This window comes from Odocoileus virginianus, chromosome 31 (genome assembly GCF_023699985.2).
Source record: "Odocoileus virginianus isolate 20LAN1187 ecotype Illinois chromosome 31, Ovbor_1.2, whole genome shotgun sequence".
Lineage (NCBI taxonomy): Eukaryota > Metazoa > Chordata > Mammalia > Artiodactyla > Cervidae > Odocoileus > Odocoileus virginianus.
The window spans coordinates 13,091,885-13,115,581 of record NC_069704.1 but is presented as its reverse complement, the minus strand read 5'-3'; the positions used below and the strand labels follow the sequence as shown (position 1 = coordinate 13,115,581).

At 48.6% G+C, this 23,697-nt stretch overlaps 1 protein-coding gene across 5 annotated transcripts in view; it reads right to left on the bottom strand.

The window, feature by feature from the left end:
- The window catches only part of PTPN3 (protein tyrosine phosphatase non-receptor type 3), a 151,704-nt gene that overhangs the window by 82,298 nt on the left and 45,709 nt on the right, over positions 1-23,697 (bottom strand). The window contains exon 2 of one of the 5 annotated variants that reach the window (XM_070459319.1): positions 22,834-22,993. The exons of 2 other annotated variants lie outside the window; for them this stretch is intronic. The gene's annotated coding sequence lies outside the window, so the exon portion shown is untranslated. Of the gene's footprint in view, positions 1-22,806; positions 22,994-23,697 lie in introns of all 5 variants that reach the window. 2 more of the 5 variants (XM_070459321.1, XM_070459318.1) reach the window with 2 other exon arrangements.

Sequence of the window (23,697 nt, the reverse complement as noted above, 5' to 3'; positions counted from 1 at the left end):
GCCTCGAATCCAACCAACCACTGATTAAAAATCTTCAGGAAAAGAAAAAATTCCAGAAAGTTGGGAAAAGCAAAGCTTGAATTTGTCGTGCATGAGATCACACCTACTTACACAGCATTTATGTCATATTTGTGACTATTAACGCATTTACACTGCCATTAGGTATTGCAAGTCAGTGGTCCCCGACCTTTTTGGCACCAGGGACCAGTTTCATGGAAGACAGCTTTCCCAACGCCTGGGGCTTGGGGACCCCTGTTCTAAGTAATCGAGAGATGATTTAAAGTACACTAAATCATGTCACAGGCTATATGCAAATACCAGGCCACTATATATGAGGGACTTTAGCGTCCTCAGGTTCTCGTATCCCACTCTGAAACCAATTCCCTGCGGATACAGGACAACTGAACAGGTTCCACAAAATCTGGGCCATTCAGAGGGCGCACGTGCAACACTCGGGGACGCGCTCAGCGCAACTACAACTGACAACAAAGACCGCCACCACCCTGGACAGGAAAAACCCGAATGTTATTTCCCACAGGAGCCTCCCAATGAAAGGTCCACGGGCTGAGGTGGCGACGGCAGGATTGATCTTCACACCGCCTGCAGCTGGGCGGCTCCGTGTCCAGGGCCAGCATGTGTATGCCGGGAACTTACTAACTTAACCAGGGTTAGCGGCGCTCCCAGCATGATCCCGCAGCCAGCTGCGGACAAACTCAAGCAGACCAGCTGCCCAGAAGGGATCGACTTGTTCCTCCTCACATGATCTCTGTTACATAATCAGCTTGGGGCCCAACGTCATCATAATTTGGTGAAATTTCATGAAAGTTGCAGAAACGCTCTCCCCATAATTATCCCCAAAGCAAACCTTAATAAGCGCAAGCCTGGTGTTGGATAACCACATAAATGAGCCACGTGGTGTTTTCCGATTGTCTTGAAATTATATCTTAAACAATCTGGTCAGGACAATGGACGCTGACTAACAGCCCTGTTTCCTGAACCGCGGCAATTGGGGAACTCAGGGTTTCTATGGCTTCCTTTATAAGCCTCTTAATTCTAAACAAAGCGACAACCCAACCAGGAACACACTGGCCTCAGATGATTACATCTGCAGCTGATGAATTTTACAACATGGAAGCCCAGCTGGTTCTTTGCATTAAGGAAAAAAAAAGAATGTCGTGCACAGTAACACTACAGGGTCTACTGTTGACTATAGTTTTTAACAAAGATTATACTTGCAAAACATTATAGAATGAGGCAACATCTCAGTACAATGAGATGGTGGGGGCTCCATACCTACCATGAGCCATGGGATCACCATGCGTTAAGTGCCTACACAATGTGACACATACCAGACACTCAATAGCAGGGATTTTAATAACAATCTGTTTTGTTCTGACTTATGATTTCAAATCTATGCTGTGAAAGCTGGCTTCAGACAGAAGTTGTTTGTGGTTGAAACTTGTTTGAAGAGCCTGTTTTGATGAAATGGCTTGGAAGTTGGTTATTAGGACTTTTTAAATCCAACTCTTAAAACCTGAAGTGCCAAGGACCATCATGTCACTGACACCATAGTAACGGCTTGGTGGCCATCACCTGACGGACCGAATACCAGGAGGTTGACCAGCAACTCAAGAGTGTTCGACCTGAGCAAGGCTCCTCTTTGCTCATCTAAACAGCTCTCCAAAGAGCTTGAGACACTTGCTCCTGCCACGCCCAGGCTACCCTTGGTTGCAGAGGTGTTAAAACACGCACTAGTCTCAGGAAGAGAAGGGACATCTGTTCCTGCCTTGGCGAGGCTACTCCTCGTATGTAGGCAGCGGTGCCAGGCAAGTGATGGTTCCTGGAATAATAACCTTTGGAGCAGTTCACCCAGCCCGGCAATGCCGGTGCAACTGCCCATAAGCTACGTGCCCCAGCAGTGAGGGAACCAAACTGGCAGCTTTTGGTTCAAAAGGTGATCTCTATGAGAACCACCTCCTAGAAAGGTCCACCGCAACTAAATTTGGACTTCTTTCATCTCCCCATTGCCTGGGACAGTAATGCAATCAATCTGTCATTGGTGCGCTGTATGTAATTTCTTTCTTGGCTTATTAAGAGACAGGATCCTGGTGAATGAACAATGCTGCCTGCCGTATCAGTAAACAGAGGACATTGCTGCTACAGCCTCCTCTGAAGGTGAGCCCTGAGGGCACTCGGGACTGAAACACACAGCCTGCCCCTGCAGCCAGCCTCATCGCTGGGGACGGAAAAGCCCAGGATGCTGGCCCTAGAGAGCTAAGGTGCATATCAAAGGAATGATTTCAATGAGCTCAGACGCTAGCAGCCTCTGCCACAGAGAAATGAGCGAAATTCCTTAATTTGAGACATCTGGTTTTCTCTAATGAACAGTAATCTTTTGATGTCCCAACTACTAAAACAAGGTCACTGCTAAAACAAAACAAAACAAAATCCTATATATCCTGGCTCCTTCCCTTACCTCTTCAGACCCTCAGAGCTATCCGAGAGGTTGCCTCTCAGGCATGAAGTCCTCAGAAAGTCTGCCAAATAAAACGCATTTCTCAACTTTTAGGTTGTGCTTTTTTTTTTTTTTTTTCAGTTGACATCCTGCATGCTATTGGCTTGTGAAATATCATAAATCAAAATTCCCACAGCAAACCCGGGTTAAATCTCAGTCTCTGAACATAACTGGCCCCAAACAAACAAAAGCAATGTTAAGCTTCTAATGCCATCAGATGCTGACTGTAGAGACTGGATTCTGTAGGACAAACACAAATGCACTATTTCAAATACAGATATCCTATTTGTAGACTGTAGATGTGATACACCTTTCAGCTGCTCTATCAACTCAACAGGCCTGGAAGCAGGAGTCCATTGCCCCGAGCATGGTGGTTAGAGTTGGGGAACAGAGCTTCCATCACCTGCCCTGGAGCCTGAGACGGAAGTGATGCTGTCTGCTTTGTTTCCTGTGGGTCTACATGCTGATCTGGGGAACATTTGTTCTTTTCACAAGCCAAGGAATCATGTACAGGAAGAAGGGAGAGAAGTCTTCTCCGCTAAATTAGAAAGCAACTCAACTCCATTTTGATCATTTTAAAAGGAGTGTTAAAAGTTATCTCATACCCTTGTTTTTAAGAACTACATCCCTAACCCAAAGAGTGCAAAAGTTTCAGTTAGGAAAAAAAGTTTCAGTTAGGAAAAAAAAGGAAGTAGTGCTGATCTGTAAACACCTAATTTGTGAGTAAACCACACAGACAACCACGGCTGGCTCCCTACAGAACTGGCCTGACATCCCCAAGCTTGACCTAGGCCAATGCCACCCCCTAGTGGCCATCAGAGGAATACACTTCACCTCTGAGCATGACCCCCCTCCCTCTTCCTCAAGGGAAACGGGGACAGATAGGCTCCTTTCTGGTTTACCATCCATGGCTCAGCCCATTGTAAAAGTCTCCTAGAATATACAAGGCCTTCTCTGTCACCCAAGTCTCTCCCTTTCCCTCCTGAACTGAGGGGAGCTCTCTTTTTTTTTTTTCTTTCAGATTATTTACAAGCCTCAACAGATGTCTGATAGGCAGAAGAGGGACTTCCCTAGAAGGAAAAGTAATAAACAGTCATACACAATCAGCCATGCTAGACAGATGACTCAAATTGTGTGCTTCTCGAATATCAGTATTTAATGTATTTAAGATAAATGTTTTGTTTAGCTGCTAATACCAACACTGCTTCTTCCTTTTCACTGTAAGCACACAAGCTGGGTTGCATTACCAGTTCACCCCGTAATGGAGCTTCTAGTTCCCATCTGTTCTTAGCCTGGGCCTCAGCATCCCTTATGCGCCTCTGCATTAAGTGGGGTATCCTAAAGAAAAAACTTAAAAAATCTGGATGGGGATTTATCATTTATCAAGCACTAGGTTCAGATCAAACTGCAAGAGTGTATACTTAAGTTGCTTAAAAAAAAAAAACTGATTAAAAGGAGACTCTTTAAGCAGAGACTTAAATAAAACTTAAGTATACTTAAGAGTCATCCGGGGAGGTTGCTATAAACAGACCCCTGGGTGCCATCCATAGAAATTCTGGTTTTGCAAGGACTTCAGAAACTGCTTTTTAAAACTTGCAACTTTATTTTTTTTGAACTTTCAGAAAAGTTGGGCCTTCCCTGGTGGCTCAGTGGTAAAGAATCCACCTGCCAATGCAGGAGACCTGGGTTCGATCCCTGGGTGGGGAAATGGCACTCCACTCCAGTATTCTTGCCTGGGAAATCCCATGGACAGAGGAGTCTGGTGGGTTAGAGTCCATGGGGTCACAAAAGAGTCAGATGACTTAGTGACTAAATAACAATAGAAAAGTTGCAAGAAAAATAAACTCCTGTATTCCCCACTGGCCTGGATTCAACTTAACGTTTTGCAGGACTTCCCTGGTGGTCTAATGGTTAAGAGTTTGCCTTGCAATGCAAGGGCTGGGGGTTCAATCCCTGGCTGGGGAACTAAGATGCCACTATGCCACAGAGCAGCTAAGACCATGCACAGCTAGAGAGTTTGGGCACCGCAACGAAAGCCCCGCGTGATGCAACAAAGATGCTGAGTGCCCCTGACGCAGCCAAATTAGTGTCTTTCAAAAACTTAACATTAGTTGGACAGAAAACAACAAAATTCTGCAAAGAAAATATCCTTCAATTAAAAGAAAAAAAAACACTGTATAAGCCACTTCTATGGGAGATGGCCAGCTCTCACATCTCAAAGGTGTACTATCTGCTGCCTGCTTAATAAACCCCACCTGCTTGAATTATAAAAGCAACATTTTACTAGGTACTGTTTCACACTCTCCCCTGCACATACACATGCCCCTCATTCTCCTTATTAATACTGAACGCTTAGGAGCTATAGATATCATGCCTCTTTACCTCTATAGTTTAGTAAGCATCTTCCAAGGACAAGGGTACTTCATAACCACAGTAATACTGAGGAAATTTAACATCAATAAAGTATTTATAGTCCATACTAAAATTCTGCAAATTGTTCTGGTGATACCCCTTTCTCTCCTTCCTCCTTATCCAGGGAAGTTCCTAACCAGGACTTCGGCTTGCTGTAGCTGCCAGGCAGAAGCTGCATTTGTAATAAGCGTCCCAAGAGGACACTGATGCAGGGGGCCTGAGCACCAAGGCCACGCAGAACTCTCAACCAGGTGTCACCTTTCAGTTCTGACCGACTGTGCCTACAGGCAGGGGCTTGGTTAGGTCAGCACTCCCTCCGTCTCCGTTTTCCTGTCTGCATTGCCAGTCGCTTCCCAGGACCACAAGGGGTTTCTACAGCTCAGCTGCCCCCTCACTCAGTCTGGGGAGGCATTTCCTTAGGCGGTGCTGAAGTAACCGACTCTGCAGTCTTCACGTTGGTCCTGGAATCAGTGCTGTGGTCACAACAGAGGGAGAGAGCAACATGACCATCAACTCCGTCCAGAAGGGCTTCTGTCACGTGATGGTTTGTCCTCTTGACTTATTCAAGTTGGTTCACATCTTTCACAGACAGCAACTCTTAGCAATTCATAATAGCCAAGTTATATATATAAAACAGACCACAGTGCCTTGTATTATTCACTCTCTCAGAAATGGGGTACACTCAGCTACCACTGTCATATAATGATCCTACATGTCTCTCTTTTCTTAAGACAATGATAAGTTGACTGTCATGGTATGATTCATTAGGCTTCACAAATGTTAATGAACTCGCTCCAACTAATTAAAAAACAGTGATTTTAGTTCATTTGTGACATGCCCATATCTTAGAAATAACTGTTTCACTTTATTTTAAATTATGTGCAGCTGATAACCACATTACAACTGGTACAATGCAGTTTAATATTCTCATGACTATAATTTTCATAAATTTATCAACACTACCTTCTGCCACCTCCCCCCACACTTACTTGGCTTTAATTTCCAAAGTACAACACTGAATAACAACAGAAAGAGAAATATACTTATTTTAAAAAACAGCTTAGAATGTAAACATAATTACTACTGAAAACTTACTAAATTACAAAAATCTATTCACTAAGAGAGGCATTTTCATGATGCTAATTCAATGATAAGGCCAATAAACTATTTTGTACTGGGCCTACATACCAAAAAAATTTTAAATAACATCTTTAAAGCTTTAAGCCTGCTAATGAATGCAATAATCACAGCTGACAATGGGAGTATTGGTGCACAAGACTTATTTTTAATTTGGGTATGCATATATAAAAGTAATTAATAAATTTTATTTAGAAAAATGCTTCCATGAATGCATTTATGAATTTTTAACTCTGACTTCACATTATTCACCATATGGAGAAAATGCTCACACAAGCTGCCTTAATACCACAGCTCAATACCCAAATTATCTTGCAATTATTAGTCCTTTTTAAAATTTTTTTAAATTTTATGTTTTAATTGGAGTGCAGTTGATTTACAATGTTGTGTTCGTTTCAGGTGTATAGAACAGCGATTCAATTACACACATATATATATATATTCTTTTTTAGGTTCTTTTCTTGTATAGGTTATTACAAAATATACAAAGACCTATTACAAAATAGGTCTTTGTTGATTTTCTATTTTTTTTATACAGCAGTGTGTATATGTTGATCCCAACCTAATTTAGCCCTCCCTATCTCTGCAATGATTAATCCCAATACTCCAGAAGTACCATCTTGCAATCAACTCCTTTACTCCATAGGATCTGTAACTTGTTCATGGAGTGGAGCTCCAACCGGGCGCCCCTGGAAGCAGGGTGGGGGTCATATGTAGGATCAGTGGTATTCCAGTGGAGACCTGTAATTAGCACCCTTGTTCTCCTACCACTTCAAAATGTCAAATAGTTTTCTTATTATGGAGTCCGGTTTATTTATAGGCCCGACACCATGACACTCACAAAACTAACCAAATAAAAGTTATACTTGATACCGTGAGGATAACAAGTAGTAGTTTTAAGCTGCCTGAAGGGCAAGACAAAGAATGCTGTGGGAGCTGCAGGCAGTTTCAGGGACAGAGGTAATGTTGCTATAAAGAGAAACCAACTTCTGACGTCCCGCGAGCCGGGCGTCCAGGGCTGTGATGAGAAGCCAGCTAGCACCTGAAACACACAGCTTGCTCCTCGGTGACCAGAAAACACGTTCAACCTGCGAGGACGTTCGGTGAACCCATCACCTTTTTCTCCTCTATCTTGAAGGACCACCGAGGAAAAAAAACACAAATCTCAAGTGCACGTGTTCCGCTGTTAAGGAGGCTGGGGCGAGTCTCCTCCTGCTCCTTCCAAACATGATGCCCCCCACCCCCAGCCCAGTGAACATTCTCCCAAATTTTAACATCACTTTCACAGATTTTTTAAAATGAGAGATTTTGAAGTTTAAAAACAATGTTTAGGGACAGGTTATCACGGTGTGGTACTAAGCCACACATTTCACGGGATCCGGATGTCCTAGAACCATTTCTCTCTGCACGTGGAGGCTTTGAGGGTGCCACCGCAGGGAATCCAGAAACTTCAGAGGCCAGCAAGCCCGCCTTCTGGCAGGGAAAAAAAAGAGACACCTGCCAGCTGTGGAGGGACGGAAGCAAACAAGGCTGGGGGAGATGACCCATGGGACCTGCTACCAGACAAGCTGTCAACACAGCCTCCAAGCCAAACCCCTGTGTAGGGCCGGGATTGGAGTTTCCCAGGCCAATCCATCTCGATTATGATTGCTTCCAGCCTTTGTTATTACTTTGGCAGCAGTTCTGGACCTTTTACTTACTCAGTATTCACTAACTGGGCACCTGCTCGGTGCCAGGCCAAGGGAGTGGGGTGGGTGAAGGCAGAGATGCCTGGAGTTTCACATTCTAAGAGGCATGAAAGCTCAGGTGCTAGAGGAATAGCAGGGAGGCTCCCGATCCAAGCCAGGGAAGCTGGGCTAGGTGGCATGACCAGCTCACAGAGGCTCCAAAGGAAAGTCTGCAGGATAAAGGGGAATTGGCCAGGTGGAAGCAGCGGCAGTCTGGAAACTGCACACCATGTGTGCAAACGCCAGGAGGGGAAGCACATGTGCATTTTAACCCCACAAAAACAGATTTATTAGTAGGAGTGTCTGAGGAATAACTGAAATCCTAGAGAAATCTGAGAGAGGAGAGTAGGTTCTTCAAAAATCCAGGGTGTCACATAGAAGAGGAATTAGGACACAATTAAAGGCTGTGAGAAGGTTAGCATCAGTGGAATCAGGCAGAGATGTGGACTGGAAACCCTATTTAACCAGTTACCAGCTATGTGAACATAAAGAGATCACCCTGCCCAAGATTCAGATTCCTTATCTGCAGAAAGGGGGAAATTCTGTTTTCCTAGGTTGTTTTAAGCACTGAAGGTATATGGATGCAAACTAATAGCCACGACCAGGGCCTGATGAATGGTACTTATTACTACTACCATCATGAGACTAATTGTTTCAGACCCCAAGGGTTCAACAGTTAGAAGATGAAAACAAAAAAAATGGAAGAGCTTTTGAACACTCAGGGCTGCACAAATATGGCAGGGACAGCCTTGGAAGGGAGTGAGTTCCACAGTGCTAGAGGTGATCAAGCAGAAAAGGTGGACAAAGCCCTTGGTAAGCTGCAGAGAGCAGGCCAGCACTGGAAGGAGTAGGAGAGGTGAACTTCCTCCAGCTTCCAGGACCAATATTCTATGACTTCCGTTTCAACGGTGCCAAAACCCACTCAAAGTAGCACTGGTCAAAGCTGGATTTCTCATGGGAAATAATTCTAAATGGATACCTCAGTCTTGGGTGGAAAAAAACTAAATGGCCCATCAAACTATGAAACAGAGGACAAAATAGTATGAACAAAAAGCAGTATGTAAAGCTAGAAATATAGATGATGAAACCGATCTTATACTGAGCAGTTTCCACCTAAAATAAAGCTACCCATCTCTCTTCATTCTCCCTCTGAATAGTTCCACTGGGCCCCAAACAGGCTGGAAAACAGGATGGAATAAATTTACTCTACAGGGACATGAATCAAGTTGCATAAACTTTACAAAAATACTGTGCTAATATTTGCCCTTGGGGCACAGACACGCCCATTTGGGTGTCAGTCCATGATATTTCTATCTTAGGCTCCAGCACCCACCCCTTTTCAGCCAGAAGCAGCAGAAGCCTTCAGAAAAGAAAACAGCTAAAGTCACTTTGAAAGGTTTGAGATGTGCTAATCGCGGCGCATCCCAGCCAAGAAGCTGGAATCTCACAACTGGACCATCCCGCCAGCTCTGTTCTTGCCAAGAAGTCTGAGGCCAGCAGCAGCCTGCCCAGAGAAACGCAGTCCTTGCCACAAGCAGCCCGCGCCATCCTTTTATCTCAAGGAAACACAGAAAAAATACCAGCTCCCCTCCCGCGACCAGAGTGTTAGTTGCTCAGTCGTGTCTGACTCTTTGCGACCCAATGGACCATAGCCCGCCAGGCTCCTCTGTCCATGGAATTCTCCAGGCAAGAACACTGGAGTGGGTTGCCGTTTGCTTCTCCAGGGGACCTTCCTGACATAGGGATTGAACCCAGGTCTCCTGCATCACAGGCAGATTCTTAACCAAAGCACCACCCTCTTTGTCACTTTTCAGCCAAGTGACCTAGAAAATTACGGCTTCATTTCTTTTTAGCTCGGTTTTCCAATTTAAAGCCTTCTAAGGCCCCTCTCAGCTTTAAAATCCTCTGCCTGTAAGGTTTTCATCAGAGGAGCCATCTCTGGTTATATTAGCTACAGTAACTCTGCTGGCTGCCAGCAGGTCTAGAAACCAAGATAAAAATCTATCTTCACATAGCCTATTTCGATTTTCAGGGCTTTGACTTGGTGAGATGAGGGGGCCAGCAGAAAACTAATTAAAAGAAACCACAAAAGAAACTCTTAAAAAAAAAAAGACTTATAAAGGAGTGCCAAAATGCTCACCAGAATAGTATTCAAGAATAATGAAATGAAAATAACACATCTTGTTGCTGCCGTAGCTGCATTTATGTATTTGTACTGAGACCTTCCACGTGCTGGGAGCTGGGAATACAGACACATGATCTGATTTCCAGGAGTCCTCAAGCCACTTGACCAGGGACACCGCTGTCTGGGCCCCCCCCCCCCGGTGGCCGGGGCCAACTGGAGGTTTGACGGAATGCACCAGACCAGAGTTCCAATCTCTGTTCTGCCACACCCGGGCTGATGGAACCTTGGACGAATTCACTGTCAAGTCTGTTTCCGCATCTCTAAGTAATGCGGAAGAGCAGCGATCTCGCATCTAACCCTGTGCAGACAGTTAGCCCCAGCTGCCCTGAGTTCTGAGCCTTTCCTAGGGCCCTCTCTGCCTCCTCCTCCTCCTTAGTCCCTGGGCCATTCCCACTGCCAGGATTCCTACCCTGAGGAGCAACCAAGGGCTCTACAGGGCTTCAGAGTTTTCCAAATACGTGCACGCCCGTTCCTCCTGACTCCCCTCTATCTGATGGGGCCCAGTTGTCCGCATTTTACAGAAGGTAGAGGAGACATTGGGAGAGCTCTGCCCAAGTCACAGTCAGCCGCCAAACGGCGTGAGGGCCCCAGCTCGATGCAGGGCACCGCACACCACGCCTCTGAGTTCCCTGGCCTGTGCATCAGACGAAGGTGAATTACAGGTGCTTTGCTACAGGGAAAAGGCCCCACCCCATCATGACTGTTTTGGCAACTGACCGACTACAGGTATGTTCTCACCCTTTGAGATCGTCTTCATCGGCACCCCACCCCCAGCTCGCGTGTTGGTAAACTTCCTCTTAGGGAGGAAATGATCCAGAAAAACCCCTTTTCCCTCTAATTAATTCTGCAACATCAGAAACCTGAGTAACGCCTGGGTATTTATTACCATCGTCCCTCTGTTCTAAAGTGACAACAGGTGTTTCAGAAGAGTTCTTTTAAAGGGACAGTACATCCAAAGTACCCTCTGATTGTGAGGATCATGATTTTAGAGAAAAGTGTGGAACAGGAATCTTTCAGAATTGTGAAGATGTAGCAAGGAAGGGACTTCACCTCACTTTTACAAAAGGCGTGGGCTGGAGTGAGTGCCCAGAATGTCTAAAGGCCCTTCCAGCTCCACAGGCAGCCACCCTGAGCTAATTATTAACAGCAGGAGAGCAGGGTGGGCCACCTCATTTCCTGAGGCCAGGCCCTGGGTTTGGCCTGGGCCTCTCCTACCCCGTGACTAACAGCTCTCCTTCCAGGGAGATCCTGAGAGTGCGTCTGGCCAGTCCCTTTCCACGGCACCTGCCTCCAAGGATCTTGGAACTGGGAAGACTCAAGCCTGGGTACGCTGCAGCCCCTAGGAGCCTGGGTTTCTCAGTAACCTTGGGCTCAACCAGATCCCTGCCAGCTCACCTCTGGGGCACACAAGCTGGCTCCAAGCCACTGGATCTCACGAGGTCAGCCACCAGGTGTGGGGTGAGGGGGGGAGAGTGGAGCCTGAGTGTGGCAGGGGCCTGGGTCTCCAGGAGGATCCAGGACAGCCTCACAGCACCCAAACCTTGACGTTTTTTCATCTGGCTACTTACTGGAGGTACTTGGGCAACACAGACCCTACCTACCTCCACGCCTATGAAAAAACACAATATTGACTCTGACTGACCACCGGAAGGAGGAAACTGCGGCTCCCAAGCACTCCTGTCGAAGAACACCAACAGCACTGTCAGTTCGGGGAGGGTTTTTTTTTAAAGTTGTACTTTCACGTCTATATAACCATACAGCCTACTCTTTCCCATCATCACAGGATGAAACATTTGTCCAGGTATTTCAAACACTTTACTGGCAGTTTTGCTACGGTTTTGTAGTATCCCACCGAGTGGAACCATAACCACGGCTGGGTGCTCAGATGATGTCTAATTAGGAGGGCTCAGACTTCCCAGGGCTTCGCGGGTAGCTCAGACAGTAAAGAATCCACCTGCAATGCAGGAGACCTGGGCTGGATCCCTGGGCTGGAAGATCCCCTGGAGCAGGGCATGGCAACCCACTCCAGTGTTCTTGCCTGAAGAATCCCATGGACAGAGGAGCCTGGCGGGCTGCAGTCCACAGGGTCGCAAAGAGTTGGACACAACAGTGACTAAACCCAGCATGACAGAGCAGACTTCCAAAGGAAACCACAATAAACCAGGTGGAGGAGGAGGAGCAGGTGACCAAACATCACGAATTGGCGCCCAGGTGAGCCCTGCTTTAGGGGGGAGAAAACAATCCAACCACAAAGACGCATGGCCACAGGGTGACGGGAAAGGGCTAGGCCACCACCTGACCAAAAAAAAAGGGCAAAAAAACAGATGAGTGGGTAATTAATGCTAATTGGAACAAAACCACCAGATGTTCTGTTGTTCACCAGGTAGAACGGAATTGAAGGGGGATGGGAAGGCATCTCCTGACCACCTCCCATGACCCACCAGAGAATACACCTCTCATCTCATCCAGCTCCCATATCAGAAGCAGGACCCAGGTAAAAGACAGCGAGGACCATGCCTGAGGTCACCTGGCAGAGAGTGGAACCCAGACCCAGTGGCTCCTGATGAAGTCACACTCCCCCCAGACATCATACCACCTGCTCTGGGGTGTGTTTAAACAGAACATGTGCCATGTCAGCCGTTTTTAAATGCACAATTCAGAGACATTAATTACATTCACAACATTGTGCAACCAACTCCACTATCTATTTCCCAAACTTTTCCATCCCTCCAAACAGAAACTCTGTACCCATCAAGCAATAACTCCCTGCTCCCTCCCATCAACTCTGGCAACCAGCTACTTTCTATGAATTTGCCCATTCTAGATATTTCATAAAAGTGGAATTATACAATATTTGTCCCTTTGTGACTGGCTTCTTTCACTTAGCCTAACGTGTAAAGTTCATCCACGCTGTGGCATGTATACGAAGTCCATTCCTGTTCAAGGCTGAATAATATTCCATGGTATGGAGAGACCACATTTTGTCTGTCCATTCATTTGTTGACACTTGGGCTGGTTCCACCATGTGGCTATCATATTGTAAATAGTGCTGCAAGGACATCTCTATAGCAGTATCTGCTTTGGGGTGTACACACAGGAGTGGGTCATGACTTGCTGGGTCATGCACGAATTCCATGCTTGGCCTTTTGAAGGGCCACTAAACTGTTTTCTACAGAGGTAGCACCATTTAACATTCCTACTGGCAATATAAGAGGGTTCCAATTTCTTCACATCTTTACCAACACTTTTGATAACAGCCATCCTAGTAGATGTCAAGTGATATTTCACTGTGGTTTTAATTTACATTTCCCTAATGACTAATGATGGTAAGCATCTTTTCATTGTGCTTACTGGCTATTTGCCGATCTTCAGAGAAATGTCTATTTGAGTTCTCTGCCTATTTTTAAATCGGATTATGTTAATTTGGATTAGATACAGGAGTTCTTTATATACTCTTGCATTAAGCCTTTATCAGATATGATTTGCAAATACTTTCTCCCATTCTGTAGGATGTCTTTTAACTTTTTTGATTATGTCTTTTAAGCACAAAAGTAATTTCAGTGAAGTCCAATTTACTTTTCTTCTGTTGCTTGTGTTTTTGGTGTCATATTCAAGTTTAACTCCAAGGTAATGAAGATTTATCCCTATTTTTCCCCTAAGAGTTCCAAGTCTTTAGCTCTTATATTTAGGCCATTAATCCATTTTGAGTCAATTTTCATATATGGCACGAGGTAGGAGGCACCCTGGTTTTTCTAACCAGGATCTCTCCCTACCACAATCCTCTGGCAGAAGACTGCTACGCTAGACTGTGAACTTCATGAAAGCAGGGTCTTTTAAAAACCATGCTCCAGCACCTGGTACCCAGCAGGTGCTCAAGAATTAACTGTAGGATAAATGGACAGTTGAGTGGATAAACCATGGCGGGGGGGGGGGGGGTGTCCCCTATCTCCCACCTGCTTCTCATCACTACTATAATTCACCCACAGCTGGCTGAAAGCCTCTGGTCTGTAATAAAGTAAACCTGATAGGCTAACCATATTAAGAACTAAATATGTATCAACCACTGCACTTTATACATTCCTATTACTTCAACTGGCTTCCCAGGTGCTCAGTGGTAAAGAATCCGCCTGCAATGCAAGAGATGTGGGTTTGATCCTTGGATCAGGAAGATCCCCTGGAGAAGGAAACACCAACCCACTCCATTATTCTTGCCTGGGAAATCCCATGGACAGAGGAGCCGGCCAGGCTGCAGTCCACGGGGTTGCTAAAGAGTCAGACAGGACTTAGCAACTAAACAACAATCTTAGTTCAACTAAAACAATCCAAGATCTAACCAGCACATTTAACTAAGGACAAGGCAGAGGGTCCCAGCCCCGGAAAGCTCAACATGTCCTTAGCAGCCTTCTAGTTCAAGTCCTTCATCGCACAGAGGAGGAAATTGAAGGGCCGATGGAGCCTGTGACTTCCCAAAGTCTGGGCTTTCACTCCCACGGCTTCCCCACCAAACACAGGCCTGAGCGATCACCCACTGGTGAACACAGCGAGGCACCAAGCGAGCCTCCACTGCTTCAGATGGTGGGAGTGGTCCTCTGACTCCAAACCTGCCAATGGAAGTGAGCCCTGGGTCCTGGACCTCATTCTGCTGCACGGGGCGGGGGGCAGGTGGGGGGGTGCCTCCCTGTCCATCTCCCCCACTCACTGCTCCAGCTGCACTGCCCCCTCCCCTGTACCCCAATGTTCCAAGCCTGTTCCCGCCGCAGGTGTTTGCAGCTGCTGTTCCACCTGCTCGGAACTCTTCTCCCTCCCACATCCTCCACCTGGCTCCGTCCCTCACTTGAAGGGTCTGATCAGTGAGGCCTTCCCAATTTCGCTTCTTCCTTGCTCAGCCCTAGACATATTAAATAGGTTCACGGCTTGCTCCCGCCCAATACTGGCGTCCGTGCCTCCCGCTAGAACGGAAGTTCCTTAAAGGCAGGGGCTTTCCTGTTACCGGACCTGCCCTGAGCACCTGCAGCCGTTCCTAGCAAGCCTGAGGAGCCCTGTAATGCACCTGCGGGTGACATGGACAAAAGGACAAATCGGGAGCATCGCACTCCCCATCACACGCCCCCGGAGCTACTTCCGGGTCCTGAGTTTACGGCGGGCAAGGCGGGTGGCTCCAGACTCATAGGTGGGCATTGCCTAGACCCTGTGGCCAGGGGCCCTCGGGCCGTGCCGGGCTCCTGGGCCTGTGATGGCACAGGCAGGGCGGGGACACCACGTACCATCAAACGTCCCACCTGTCCCAGCCAAGCCCAGGGCGCCAGCAGCTGCTGCTGCGCTTACCTGGCCACGGAGAATGGAGTCTCTTCCCACAGGCACTTAGCAAATGCTTGTGAAACACACACACACACCAGTGAATGGCGAGTGTGCCCAAGGCTGACACCTGCCCTCCGAGCAGGCTCGTGTCAGCACTCCTGGCAGCACATCGTTCCAACAATGCTGGGAGGTGCTTGGACCCAGTAGGTCCACTTCAAGGGCCCTACTGTCAGGATATATCAAGACATGGAAGTTTTATTTGCAAGGATCTTCCTCGCAGAGACATAATATTGAAAATGACAAACAAAAAGCCCATTTCCAAGCTCAGAGGGCTAGTTAAGTAAATCAAAACAGACACGGAATGTCCATGAAGGTGTCATAATGACATGGAAAATATGAGAAGTAAATAAATAAAGCTGGTTATAAAACTATACCTACAGTGTGAGCACAACTGTTAACAGTCATTGTATAAAGTATACAGGAACTCACACGACGTGAAAATTGTTAAGCTTGTCCATTCTTTCAACCTTTCTGTGTGGCTTCTATGAGTAATAATGAGTTCAAAAATCAAATTGATAGCACTTAAAACGCTATTGGGCTGACTCATTTGAAAAGACCCGATGCTGGGAAAGATTGAAGGCAGGAGGAGAAGGGGATGGCAGAGGATGAGATGGTTGGATGGCATCACCAACTCAATGGACATGAGTTTGGGTAAACTCCGGGAGTTAGTGATGGACAGGAAGGCCTGGCATGTTGCAGCCCATGGGGTCGCAAAGAGTCAGACACATTTTAAGTTCACTTCAACGCTATCACCTGAGGCCTCACTGGTGCGCAGGGTGTGTAACTGCTTACACCTCCAGCCCGTGACACTCGGCCACCTCCTCGCCTCTTCCTGCTTTCACCGGGCCCTGCTTCTCCCTGGTGTTCCCGCCGGCCCCCAGCCCCTGGCACCAGTTGCCCACCACAGCTCTGACCCTCCTTCACCCCCTCTTCTCCTCTCCCAGGTGGGGCTGCCCCTGCCCGACACTCCCCTGGCCCCCGGACCCAGGTCACAGACTAACTCCTCGGCCTCCCAGCTGTGTGACTGTGGGCAAGTTGCTGAACCTCTCTGAGACTCCAATTCCTCCGCAGGAAAATGAGGTGAACCCCAACTCATAGGGCATCTGAGGTTCAGGGCATTAGATGCCCCAACTCAAAAGGCCCCTCAAGGGGCCCTTTCTTCCCTGGCTAGAGGTTCAACATGCTAACGGTGGTGTGTCTTTAGCCCCCTACCACAGGATGGGCTTCCACCTGCCGGCTTCACTTGCCTAGAGAAGAACTGCTTATGGCACACCAGTGGTCGGGGAGAAATTTCTCAATTCTCGATCTGCAGAAATCTTGCCCTTCCCTGCAGGAAGCAGAAAAGCAGGTCTGCTCTGGGATCCCGGACCAAACAGCTGTTTCTTGGCTGAAATTCCCATCCTCACCATTGAAGCCTCCAGCGCTCCAGAAAACTCAAGAGCCAAACTCTCACAGCTGATGCTCAAACCCACGCCCCCCACGCTCATCCTTCCCATGTCCCTGTCTTGGCTGCCGAAGCGGTCCCCGCATTTTCAGTTGAGGTCCTGCTGGCTCCTGACGCCACCTTCTCCCATCCACACCAATGCTTGATCTCCCGGGCCCCCCAGCACAGGGCTTGGTTCTCCTGTTCTTTGGGTCACGGGGCTTTGTTCTTCCCACCTGAACGCTCTGCGTTCGGCCCCTGATGACCTCGCAGGCATTTAATGAGGCCTGCCTGCAGCCTGGCTCCATGGCAGGTGCCGGGGCTCAGAGACGAGGAAGAGGCTGTCTCAGGGCCCTGCTCTCCAGGAACTCAGAGGCTAGTCAGAGAGAGAGATGCGTGAATAATCCAATAATCTCCTTCCAGGGTGGGAAGTACGTCTGTGAAGACAGCTGTGAACCACTGGCTGCGGGGGTGAGGGACCGGTGAGCCTTGTCTAGGGCATGACCACGGCTCAGCTTGGGACCAAAGCAAAGAGCTTTTAGGGGGGTTCTAATGGCAAAACTAGGCCTTGAAGGATGGAGCATCAAATAGCAAAATCAAATCACTCAACACTTCCCTCAAAGTCTGCAGGGTCCCCCGCTGCCTACTGTCCAGCACTCACAACCTGATTCCCATCTCATCCTCCAGACCCCAGACACCTGGGCACACTTGCTCCACGAGGTTGGGTAGAAAGCCACACAGCTGCGCTTGTCCTGCGTCTTCCACATCTTCCTGTCCTCGCCAGGCCACCTCGCACCACACTCCTAAGCAGGGCCACTCACGGCATGATGTCTGGACTGGCGGCATCAGTATTACCCACGTGCCGTTCAGTTCAGTTGCTCAGGCGTGTCCGACCCTTTGCGGCCCCATGGACCGCAGCACGCCAGGCCTCCCTGTCCATCACCAACTCCCGGAGTCCACCCAAACCCACGTCCATTGAGTCGGTGATGCCATCCAGCCATCTCACCCTCTGTCATCCCCTTCTCCTCCTGCCCTCAATCTTTCCCAGCATCAGGGTCTCTTCAAATGAGTCAGCTCTTCCCATCAGGTGGCCAAAGTATTGGAGTTTCAGCTTCAGCATCAGTCCTTCCAATGAGCACTCAGGACTGATCTCCTTCAGGATAGACTGGCTGGATGTCCTTGCAGTCCAAGGGGCTCTCAAGAGTCTTCTCCAACACCACAGTTCAGAAGCATCAATTCTTCAGTGCTCAGCTTTCTTTATAGTCCAACTCTCACATCCATACATGACCATGTGCCATTAGGAAGACACAATCTCACAGCCGACCGTTGGCCGAGATCACATGCACATTAAAACCTGAGAAGCCCTGCTCTCCGCCCCAGGCCTACACCCCCGGGCCTCCCTCTTCCTCCTCTCCACTCTGTGGCCAGCTACCACCTGTCGGTGCCCTGGGGATCCACACGGAGTGCTGACACCCCAGCTGCAGTGCGTCCACCCCCCAGTGGCACCGCTCCAGCCCCTTCCTGCCCGGGGAGCATGCAGGGACCACAGCCCCCTCCATCCCACACCCGGCCCCATCCAGGGTCAACTGTCACCCTGCGGTCCTCCTGATGAGCTCGCTGAGAGGGACGGACGGCAGGCAGGGACTCAGCAGCAGCACTTCCCACTGGTCATCGTGGAATCTTCACTCAGCCCTGTCATTCCCAGGGACACCTGTCATTCCCACCATGGCAATCAGGAAATTGAGACTTTGGGAGGCTTGCTGGGGTCCTGGAGTTAGTGAGACAGGGTTCCAGAGACAGCCCCAGTTCATGCTCTGCACTAAGAGATACGAGTGCACACCACAGCCACGCAGAAGACTGTGGGGGAGGAGGTACGCCTGCATTTTAACAGGGAACGGTTACTTGGCTGGACCTAGAAACCAGGGGCAGAGTCACTGAACAAGCGGGAGAGGCAGGCAGCGGCCAGACCATGGAGCCTTCAACGACAGACTCAACTGCTGCAGCTTTTGGGGCTCAGGAGCAGTGACGCTTCTGGAGCAGGCTGGACCTAAACGGCTGCACCTTCCCTGACATTCACGAAGCTGATCCCTCCCCTCTCAGGCTTCTCCAACCCTCCAGAAGTGACCAACGCAGTCAACTCCCCTGGGTTTGCTCCGCTCCATCGCCCGCCCCGCCCTCCCCTCTCCAGGAGGCCTACGTGCCCCTCAACAAGGCCCAGCTGCCAGGAACCCTTTCCCTCCCTTCCTAGGACGGGGCTCCCTTCCAAACCCAGTCTTCCCACATCGAATCACCAGTTTCCACCATCATCTCCAAGAGGACGGCCGGAGACTTGCCTCCTTCCCCTGCGGCCCACAGCCTGAGGACACCAGCTCGACCCTGGGAATGAAACTGAAAAAAGAGACCCTCTCTGCCCTTGGGAGGATGACAAGGGGGAGCCTGACCCTGAGTGTGCAGCCCCTTCAGTGGGGGAGCAATCTCATTTGCCCATACACTCAGGAACCTGGATCCACTGCGAACTCTCAAGAGACTGAAATCTTAAGTCTTTGCAAATGTCTTTTAGCAGCAGGTAACCACTGCAACAAGGAGACTGCCTTACAATCGAAACAATTTAAGATTAACTTTGTATAAAACAGAAAACCTTAAAATTACAACATAAGAGTTTTTAAATTCCGCCACTATTTATAGGCTGGAAATTGTGAAACACAGATCTCCTTTGGAGTCCAGCTGCTCCCCGTGTGGTCTCCGGACCACAGTCTCAACACCACCTGGGGGGCCTGTTAGCAATGCAGCAGGCAGGGCCCACCCCTGAGCCCTCGACTCAGAAACAGCACGCCAGCACTCAAGCTTGGGGTGCCCTGGCTGAGAGCACATGGTCTGCAAGGCTTAGGGAAAGCAGGGCCCATGGAGCCAGGTGACAGGGGACCCGAGAAAAGAAGTGATCTTGGTGTTTCTGCAGGGCACACTGTCTGGAAGCAATGTGAAGCAGGTACAGATGTGAGAGGCCACTGAGGGGAGAGGCAAAGTGGAGGGCAAATGGGAGAAGCGTGTGAACCCACCCAGTTTTGCTGGGTGGGGAGGTGGGGAGGCCTTGCAGCGGGGCAGGCTAGAGGAGGGGCTGAGGTGGGCTGACGGGCGGGATTTGGGGACACTCGGGGCTCGGGGGGCGAGTGGGGGTAATGCTCAGATGTGATACACACAGAGACGACCAGGCTGGAGCAGACCCTGATGATGCAACCCAGGAAGGCATGCAGGACGGTTAAAAGCAGAGGGAAAACAGATAAGCTGAGGATGAGCCAGGATGGGCAGGGAGGCAGGAGTGGGGGCTGCATCACAGAAGCCCCAGCATGAGGGTGTCAGCACAGAGATCAAGTGGACTGAATGACCAAATGCCACTGATCTTGATGAGTGAGTGATCCTGGGCCACCACGGCAAGCATAGTCTTACTCAAGGGTCAGGTGGGGAGGCCTGGGGATACTGGGCTGGCAGTTGCAGGCAGCAGATAAAGCTGAGACTGCTAGATAAATAAATGTCTAAACATCTCACCTGGGGTTGCAAGCCCCCTTTCATCAAGACTGTGTCCTCTGGTGCACCTGTGTTCATAGCAGCATTATTTGCAATAGCCAAATACGATGGAAGCAACCCCAGATGGCCACTGACAGATGAATAACAAAATGTGGTATGTACATTCACTGAAGTATTAGTCAGCCTTAAAAAGGAAGCAAATTTTGACACGTGACATGAGTAAACCTGGAGGACATTATGGGAAGTGAAATAAGTCAATAACAAAAGGGCAGGTACTGGCATGATAACAACATGATTCCAATTATATGAGGTACCTAGAGTAGACAAAATCATAGAGATAGAAAGTAGAAGGCTGGCTGCCAGGGCTGGTGGTGGGGAGAATGAGGAGTTTGTATTTAATGGATACAGTTTCAGTTGTGCAAGAGGATGAGAGTTCCTCGGCTACATGGTGTGAAGGTAACACAAAATTGTACTTGATGCCGCTGAACTGTACAAACACTTAAAAAAATGTGTCTTCCTTTCAGCAGAGGTATAGAAAACCTGAATTCCTGGAACTGAATAGTGTGCCTGTGTCAAGAGAGGTGAGAGCGAATCTTTTTCAGTGACTGTAGACTATTCCTCCAGGAGGCTTCCCGGTGAAAGGAAATGAGTGATGGGGCGGAGACGGAACGGTGAGGCCGGGTTGGGAGAAGGCTTTTTTCCCCTCAGGTAAAAGGATGACAGTCTTCATCTGGAAGTGGAGAGGTGAGCCTGAGCCAGAGACACTCATTTTCTAAGAGAGAGAGAGAGAGAGAGAGGGAGCGGGGAACGTGAGGAGGCTCCCTCCAGACGGCCTTGACCATCCCAGCGCCAGGATGGTGGGGTCACCTGGAGAGGGAAGGGCAACAGGGAGGAGAGCTGGAGAGAGTGGAAAGGTCAGGGTGGTTGGCACGGGAGCAACAGGGGCGGACAGAGGCCTGGCTGGGCAGCAGGGAGGGCCCCGCTGGCTGTCAAGCCCAGAGCACACCATCTGCAACCATCACAAAGCCTGGGGCAGCGGTCCTCAAAGGACAGTCCCTGGTCTCTGGACCCACCAGTAGCATCACAGAGGAGCTTGTTAAGAGATGCAAATTCTGAGGCCTCCTGTGAGTCTGATTCAGACCCACTGATTCAGAATCTCTGAGGGTGGGGACCAGCAGCCTGGGTTTTAAAAGATGATTGTGATGTCCTCAAGTCTGAGGAACAGTAGTGCAGAATACAGAAATTCAGTGAAGGGTTTATATCATCTTTACATAAAAACGAAAAAAAAAAAAAAAAAAGATCAGCCTAGCAACTTCTACATAGAAAGAGCAAGAAACGAGTAACTGCTTTGACGCCAACACAGCTTATTTCTACAGTTAGAGAAATGCCACAGGAGTTTAATAAAATGATAGAAATACACAATCTACTTCACAGACTTCCTTAGATAAGACCTAGAAAACACACTCAGAGTCTGGGGGCTGGGCCCTGTATGATGTGGGTACCGGTCCCTGCTTCTTTGACTATGTGCCTTGGACATGCCTCAGTCTCCCCATCTGTAAAGAGAGGGAGCTGAAAAAGGTTCTGAGGTCCCTCCCAGTTCAGACACTGTATGACCCTTTGTCTTATAAAAGGTGACTTCAAACTCAGCACTTTTACACAGCCTCTCAGGGGGTGAGGGAGACATTTTTAACCAGTAAACATAGTATCACAGTTAACTAGAAAATTTTCCAAGATACTGGTGCTAGTATCTTGCATTCCAATAACTAGAAACTCTTTCACTAACTGGCTTTTCCATTAAAGCCACCAACACCTTCAGTTGTAAATTCACAATACCATACCGCACCATGTTCTTGAAGTCCACAAGACCAGGATGCCCCAGGAAATCTCCCTATACCTTCACATTTTCACCCTATAATACAGGTATACTTCAGAGATACTGTGGGTTCCATTCAAAACACCATAAAAAAAGCGAATAACGCAATTAAGCAAATCACACACATTTTCTGATTTCCCAGTGCATATAAAAGTTATATAGACTACACAATAGACTACACTGTAGTCTATTATGTATAAGAGCATTATATCTGAAAAAACAATATATGTGCCTTGATTAAAAGATACTTTGCTAAAATATGCTAACCATCATTTGGGCCTTCAGTGACTCACAATCTTTTGCTGGTGGAGGGTCTGAAATATTGCAAGAGCTACCAAAAGTGAGAGAGAGACCCAAAGTGAGCAAATGTTATTGGAAAAACATGATCAAAAGACTTGTGTGATGCAAGGTTGCCATAAACCTTCAATCTATAATAATAGTAAAAAAAAGCAATGTCTGCAAAGCACAATACAATGAGGCATGCCTACACTTTTTAATCCAGGCAGGCAGGGTTTGTGTTTGTTGCCAGGCAGAAAATGAGTTAAGGAACTGGACTCATCAGACCCCAGAGCCTGCCCCCTGTGATGAGTGTCTGGGCACTCAATACTGCAGGTCTAGGCTTCCTGATAAATGGCCCCGTAATGGCCTTGTTACCAGAATCCCTCGATGCTGGTTTCCTGCCTGGTCTCTCTGCATCCAAGTCCTTGTCTGCACCTTCTCGTCATTCAACGCCCATCCTCTTGTGCCTGGGTCCCCAGCGCCAGCTGCTTCTGAGCCTCTGCCAAAGACCAGCAACTCGGTCCTAATCTCAGAACTAGGGCTGGGAGAGGAAGCTGGGTGCCTGCACAGGAAAGACAGGGAAAGTGTGAGCCCGGTGGGTGCTGGGGGGCGCGGAGAAAAGGTCCGGGGCAACTCTGGCCTCCAGCCCTGCTTCACTTACACCCCTTGGCTCTTCAAACCCATGAGGACCAGGCCAGGAGGAAGCGCAGCTGGCCTGTCCTTCCCCCTGTGGGCACAGGGGGATGCCCTGTCCCCTCCTCCAGACCCTGTCCCCCCTCCTCCTGGCTTTGGAAGTGATGCTCCCCCTCTCTCTCAGTCCCCGTGGCAGGAAGCGGCAGGGGAGGGGAGGGCTCCCACAAGGTTCACGTAGCAGGAGGAAGGCTGGGAGGCGCATGCCAAGGGAGGTGAGACCACAGAGGCGACCAAAGCCATGATCATGGGGCTCGGCAGGCGATGCCAGGGCACTGAGTTTTGCTTGGTCCGGGCAGAAAATTCTTAGTGCTAGAGTTTCCTAGGCTGACCCCCTGGCACTGATCTCCCATCCAAAGTCGTATGTAGGCAGGGTGACCACACAGCCTGATTTGTGCAGGACAGCCCTGGCTGGGGCTACTCGGTTAGATGCAATTAACAGCCCCCCATTTATTCTCAAAATGTTCTGGTTTGGATCGAAATTCTAGTTGCCTTATTCTTGAGCCCCCAGGCCTATGAAGTCAGAGCTGCAGTTGTCGAAGGCACGTAAGTGTCTGGAGGGATGGTCAGGCTGAG